This window comes from Vicia villosa, linkage group LG2 (genome assembly GCF_029867415.1).
Source record: "Vicia villosa cultivar HV-30 ecotype Madison, WI linkage group LG2, Vvil1.0, whole genome shotgun sequence".
Taxonomy (NCBI): Eukaryota; Viridiplantae; Streptophyta; class Magnoliopsida; order Fabales; family Fabaceae; genus Vicia; species Vicia villosa.
The window spans coordinates 25709014-25716667 of NC_081181.1; positions in this window are offsets into that span (position 1 = coordinate 25709014).

Genomic DNA, 7654 nt, shown 5'->3' on the forward strand with positions numbered 1-7654 from the left:
TCGCCGAGCATACCCTATTGGTGTAATCTATGAAATGGTAAAGAGGAATGTCAGAAGAGTCTTTGACACTCTCAGAATAGCTCATCATGCTGGATTAAATGATGTTGCTATGCGAAGATTTTGGAGATTCTTCAGAATAAAAGCAGATGCTTGTTTTCAAGAACTCCAGGAAATTTGTGTAGAACTTGCTCCACGACCTTGTGGAATTCTGAGGCCCTATGAAGATTTTTGGTTCAGTCGTCTTGGGGGGGATATTGTTTTGAAGAAAAGGAGTTCATTGATGAACTTGCAGAAGCACGAGTTTATGCGGAGATGGAAGCCAACCTCTGTAGGGAGATTGTGATTTGGAGACCTAAGTATCCAGTTCTAACTTGAGACTTCAAGTCACTGTTTGACTTTCTGAGGGAAAATCCTTCTGAGGAGGACCCCAATATGGTCATTCCAGAAGTTGTTGATCCTCCAGAAGTTGAAGGTCCTTCTGCTCCAAGGAATCTTGCTGCCATTCTTCAAGCTCTTGAGAATGGAGATTCTGATCTTCCTGCTCCAGAATATGAAGAAGATGCTTCTAGGGGAGAAGCTGATGCTGAAGATCATCCTGCTAAGACTATTCCTGTTGAGGAAAATCATGATGATGATCTGACAATGGAAGCTGCAGTTGAGAATGCTGTCCCTCTGGACAGAAGTTGTGAAGCTTCTTCTGGTGAACCCTCTCTTCTGGTGACGACTCTAGAGGTTATTCAGAAGAATCAGGCTGAGCTAGCTTCTCGTATGGACAAGCAAGATGTTATCAATGATGAGTTTCGCTCATTCATGGAGAGGCAGACTGAGAGCAATGCTGGGATTCATGACATGCTGGCCAAGATTATGTCTAAGCTAGGGTCGTCTTAGTCTTTTGTGTCTTAGTTGTTTCTTTGTTTCTTGCATCTGTCTTCCTTGCATCTCCTTTGTATCTTCTGATCATTCTCTTTTGCAATCAATGAAAATTATCCTCTTTTTCTCTCATATTGTTTTGTTTTTCATCTGAATCTTTTGTGTTTTTGATGTTATGACAAAAGGGGGAGAAACTGTGATAAATGATCTGATTTATTTTATCAGTTGCTGGGAGAAAGTCTCCACATTTCTAACAAGAATTTGCAAGTTCTGTGTCTTTAAGTGTTTTGTAGGATTGAAGACAATCTTAAAAGCTCAACACGAGAAGCAAAGACATGAGGAAAAGCAATTCTATATGGAAACAAGCTCATGTAAATTGAAGCAAGCTGAGTGCTGTGAAGCTTCAAGATCAGAAGCATGAAGGAAGAATGTTATGATATTTTGATGATAGAATATGCTCTAACTCATTCTTATTTCTTATATGTTCTGATGCATGTTTTTGTTCTAAATATGCTCTGAAACATTATTGTTTTTGCTCTGATACATATTATATGTTCTGATTCATTCATGCTCTAACTTTTTTCGTTTAGTTTGTTCTGTAACATTTCAGGATGTAGAGATGCTCTGATGATGCTCTGGTACATTCAACAATGTTCTGATACAATCTGGCATGCAATGATTCAAGAAGAAATTCAAGCTCTGAAGCTGTCCTATGGAAGCAAGAAGCAGAAGCTATGAATGTTCTGAAGATCTAAGCATATGTGATCGTCTCAACTGAAATGGAAAATACTCAGGAAAGTCCTTTATTTAGAAATTTCTTCCAGTATTTATTTCAGGGGGAGATTATTTATCTCAGGGGGAGATTGTTAATCTCAGGGGGAGACATATTCACACACTATGTTTATATGCTTATGCTATAACTGTGTAATTGTCTTTAGCCGTCTGATATTTTGATTGCAAATTCATATCATTTATATATGTTTTTGTCATCATCAAAAAGGGGGAGATTGTTAGAACAAGATTTGTTCTGATCAATATTCTTAGTTTTGATGATAACAATGTATATGAATTTTGTATGAGATAATGTGGTACTCTAATCCTATGCAATTTCCATTTCAGGAATCATATAAAGAGTATGCACAAAATCAGCGCAAGAAGCACTGACTCAGAAGGTTCAGCATGCAACATCAGAACATGGTCTGGCAAGACATCAGAAGATGGTCAAGCAGAATCAGAACATGGTCTATGGAAGCATCAGAAGGACTTGAGATCAGAAGCAGAAGCACTGAAGTTCTCATGGTATCACGCTAAGAAGCACTTCAAGGTCAGAAGACAAGAAGATGCTCTGCACCAAGTTGTTTGACTCTGATGATATTCAAACGTTGTTTACACAAACATCAGATCAGAAGCAAGTACAAGATGTCAGGCTACGCTGACTGACAAAAGGAACGTTAGAAGCTATTAAAGGCAACGTCAGTAGACACAGCAAAAGCAAGGCTCGAGGTAGTTGACAAAAGAGTGAAACATTAAATGCAATGCTATACGGATTACGCAAAGCATTAAATGCTCCCAACGGTCATCTTCTCAAACGCCTATAAATTGAAGTTCTGATAAGAAGCTGCATACAACACTTGCGCAAATATACAGAAACACTGTCAAATTCAAAAAGCTCTCAAACTTCATCCTCAACCTCACTACATTGCTGTTGCAATATATTAGTGAGATTAAGCTTAAACTTAAGAGAAAATCACAGTTGTGATAATAGCTTTTTATGAAGCATTGTAACTCTTAAAAGAATTTATTTACATTAATTTGTAAGAACTAGAGTGATCAGGTTGTTGATCAGAATACTCTAGAAAGTCTTAGAGGGTATCTAAGCAGTTTGTTCCTAGAGTGATCAGGTTGTGATCAGTATACTCTAGAAGACTTAGAAGTTGTCTAAGTGGAAAACCATTGTAATCTTGTGTGATTAGTGGATTAAATTCTCAGGTGAGGTAAATCACTCCAAGGGGGTGGACTGGAGTAGTTTAGTTAACAACGAACCAGGATAAAAATCATTGTGCAAATAGTTTTTATCTTACAAGTTTTAAAGCTACACTTTTTCAAACCCCCCCTTTCTAAGTGTTTTTCTATCCTTCAATAGTTAAAAACAAAAACTCTAGATGACAACTTTTGACACTGTCCCACTTGGCGTGCCAATTTGTTTACGGTGATTTGTTAGAACAAGATTTGTTCTTATCAATTATCTTAGTTTTGATGATAACAATAATATGAATTTTGCTTAAGATAATATGGTACTCTAATCCAATGCAATTTCCTTTCAGGAAACATATAAAGAGTACGCATAATTCAGCGCTCAGAAGTGGTGTCTCAAATGGTTCAGCATGCAACATCAGAACATGGTCTGGCAAGACATCAGAAGATGGTCGAAGCAGAATCAGAACATGGGTCTATGGAAGCATCAGAAGAACATGAGATCAGAAGCACTGAAGATCAGAAGATGGTATCACGCAACAGAAGCACTTCAAGATCAGAAGATCAGAAGATGCTATGCACCAAGCTGTTTTGACTCTGATGATATTCAAACGTCGTATTCACAAACATCAGATCAGAAGGAAGTACAGGTGGCAGACTACGCTGACTGACAAAAGGAACGTTAAAGCTACTAAAGGCAACGTCAGTAGACACAGCGTGAACAAGGCTCGAGGTAGTTGACAAAAGCGTATAACATTAAATGCAATGCTGTACGGAACACGCAAAGCATTAAATGCACTCAACGGTCATCTTCTCAACGCCTATAAATATGAAGTTCTGATGAGAAGCAAGGTTACCAATTCTTAACAACTCTGAACGAAAATAAACTTGCTGAAACGCTATTCAATCAAAGCTCAGAATCTTCATCAACTCACTACATTGCTGTTGTAATATCTTAGTGAGATTAAGCTTAAACTGTAAGAGAAATATCACAGTTGTGATTATAGCTTTTAAGAAGCATTTGTAAACTCTTAGAATTGATTACATTAAGTTGTAAGGAACTAGAGTGATCGTGTGATCAGTATACTCTAGGAAGTCTTGGCAGTTGGCTGAGCAGTTTGTAACTAGAGTGATCAGGTTGATCAGTAGACTCTAGAGAAAGTCTTAGGAGTGAACTAAGCAGTTGTTCCTGGAGTGATCAAGTTGTGATCAGAAGACTCTGGAAGACTTAGTTGCGGACTAAGTGGAGAACCATTGTAATCCGTGCGATTAGTGGATTAAATCCTCAGTTGAGGTAAATCATCTCTGCGGGGGTGGACTGGAGTAGCTTCGTTAACAGCGAACCAGGATAAAAATAATTGTGCAATTTATTTTTATCGTCCAAGATTTAAAGTCACACTTATTCAATCCCCCCCTTTCTAAGTGTTTTTCTATCCTTCAATTGGCATCAGAGCGCCGGTTCTAAGGTGCAAGCACTTAACCGTGTTTAGAAAAGATTCAGGAAGAGAAAAACGCTTCAGTAAAAGATGGTTGATGAAAGTGAAAAGACTACACCCACACCTGCATCTACATCTGGCTCTGCTGAGCAATACAACGGTAACAATGGTTATACTAGACCGCCGGTATTTGATGGTGAAAACTTTGAATACTGGAAAGATAAACTAGAAAGTTACTTTCTGGGTCTAGATGGTGATCTATGGGATCTTCTGATGGATGGTTACAAACATCCAGTAAATGCCAGTGGCGCAAAGCTGTCAAGGCAAGAAATGAATGATGATCAAAAGAAGCTTTTCAGGAATCATCATAAATGCAGAACTGTTTTGCTGAATGCTATTTCTCATGCTGAGTATGAGAAGATATCTAACAGGGAAACGGCCTATGACATATATGAGTCCTTGAAAATGACTCATGAGGGAAATGCTCAAGTCAAGGAGACTAAAGCTCTAGCCTTAATCCAGAAGTATGAAGCCTTCAAGATGGAGGATGATGAAGACATTGAAAAGATGTTTTCGAGATTTCAAACTCTGACTGCTGGATTGAGAGTTCTTGACAAGGGATACACCAAGGCTGATCACGTAAAGAAGATCATCAGAAGCTTACCCAGAAGATGGGGTCCTATGGTGACTGCATTCAAGATTGCAAAGAATCTGAATGAAGTTTCTCTGGAAGAGCTTATCAGCGCCTTGAGAAGTCATGAAATTGAGCTGGATGCAAATGAGCCTCAAAAGAAAGGTAAGTCTATTGCATTAAAATCAAATATCAAGAAATGCACTAACGCTTTTCAGGCTAGAGAAGAAGATCCTGAAGAATCAGAATCTGAAGAAGAAGATGAACTGTCCCTGATCTCCAGAAGGCTAAATCAACTTTGGAAGACCAAGCAAAGGAAGTTCAGAGGCTTCAGAAGTTCAAGGAAATTTGAACGTGGAGAATCTTCTGATGAAAGAAGATTTGACAAGAAGAAGGTCATGTGCTATGAATGCAATGAGCCTGGACACTACAAGAATGAATGTCCAAATCTTCAGAAGGAAAGTCCCAAGAAAAAGTTTCATAAGAAGAAAGGTCTTATGGCAACCTGGGATGAGTCAGAAGATGATTCAGAAGATGAGCAGGCCAACTGTGCGCTGATGGCGACAGAAGATGACGGATCAGAATCTACATCAGAATCAGATTCTGAAGAGGTATTTTCTGAACTTACTAGAGATGAGTTAGTTTCCGGATTAACTGAACTTCTGGAATCCAAGTCTCAGATTTGTATTAAATACAAAAAGCTGAAAAAGCTATTTGAGTTTGAAACAAAGAGGCTTGAATTGGAAAATTCTGAATTAAAAGAAAAACTTTTAAAATTATCCAATAATGTTGGATCTCCTTCTGATTCAGAAAAATCCACTCCCAGTCTAAACCATATTCTGAAAGAGTATGATTTAAGTTTCAGGAAGTTCTTATCTAGAAGTATTGGCAGAAGTCAGCTAGCTTCTATGATATATGCTGTGTCTGGAAACAAAAGAGTCGGCATTGGTTTTGAGGGTGAAACCCCATACAAACTTGAACCTGTTGATGAGATGAAAATCACATACAAGCCATTGTATGATCAGTTCAAGTATGGCCACTCACATGATATTAGGCACACTTCACATGAACAAAGTTTTCACATTACACACACTAAAAAGCATGTGACACAACCTAGGAAATATCATGAAACTCACATTAAGAATTATCATGCTGTTCCTCCTATTGCTTACAATGTTAAATCCAAGTTCAATCAGAACTTGAGAAAATCTAACAAGAAAGGACCCAAGAAAATGTGGGTACCTAAGGATAAGATTATTCCTATTGCAGATATCCTTGGCTGCAAGAAGGACAAAGCACAACATGTCATGGTACCTGGACTCTGGATGCTCACGACACATGACAGGAAGAAGGTCTATGTTCCAAGACCTGGTGCTTAAGTCTGGAGGAGAAGTCAAGTTCGGAGGAGATCAGAAGGGCAAGATAATTGGCTCTGGAACTATAAAGTCTGGTAACTCTCCTTCCATCTCTAATGTACTTCTTGTAGAAGGATTAACACATAACCTCTTATCTATCAGTCAATTAAGTGACAATGGTTATGATATAATCTTCAATCAAAAGTCTTGCAAGGCTGTAAATCAGAAGGATGGCTCAATCCTATTTACAGGCAAGAGGAAGAACAACATTTATAAGACAGATCTGCAAGATCTTATGAGTCAGAAGGTGACTTGTCTTATGTCTGTTTCTGAAGAGCAGTGGGTCTGGCACAGGAGATTAGGTCATGCTAGTTTGAGAAAGATCTCTCAGATTAACAAACTGAATCTTGTCAGAGGACTCCCTAATCTGAAATTCAAATCAGATGCTCTTTGTGAAGCATGTCAGAAGGGCAAGTTCTCCAAACCTGCATTCAAGTCTAAGAATGTTGTTTCTACCTCAAGGCCATTAGAACTCTTGCACATTGATCTGTTTGGACCAGTCAAAACAGCATCTGTCAGAGGAAAGAAATATGGATTAGTCATCGTAGATGATTATAGCCGCTGGACATGGGTAAAGTTCTTGAAACACAAGGATGAGACTCATTCACTGTTCTTTGATTTCTGCATTCAGATTCAATCTGAAAAAGAGTGTAAAATCATAAAGGTAAGAAGTGATCATGGTGGTGAATTTGAGAACAAATCCTTTGAAGAATTCTTCAAAGAAAATGGTATTGCCCATGATTTCTCTTGTCCTAGAACTCCACAGCAAAATGGGGTTGTAGAACGAAAGAATAGGACTCTTCAAGAAATGGCCAGAACCATGATCAATGAAACCAATATGGCTAAGCATTTCTGGGCAGAAGCAATAAACACTGCATGCTATATTCAGAATAGAATCTCTATCAGACCTATTCTAAATAAGACTCCCTATGAATTGTGGAAGAACAGAAAGCCCAACATTTCATATTTCCATCCTTTTGGATGTGTATGCTTTATTCTGAACACTAAAGATCATCTTGGTAAGTTTGATTCCAAAGCACAAAAATGTTTTCTTCTTGGATATTCTGAACGCTCAAAAGGCTACAGAGTATACAATACTGAAACATTGGTCGTAGAAGAATCAATCAATATCAGGTTTGATGATAAGCTTGGTTCTGAAAAACCAAAGCAGTTTGATAATTTTGCAGATTGTGATATTGACATATCAGAAGTTGTTGAGCCAAGAAGCAACGCATCAGAAGCAGAGCTTCTCAGAAGCAAAGAATCGGAAGATCAAGTATCAGCTTCTCTGGAGGATCTAAGCATATCTGAAGAACCATCTGTCAGAA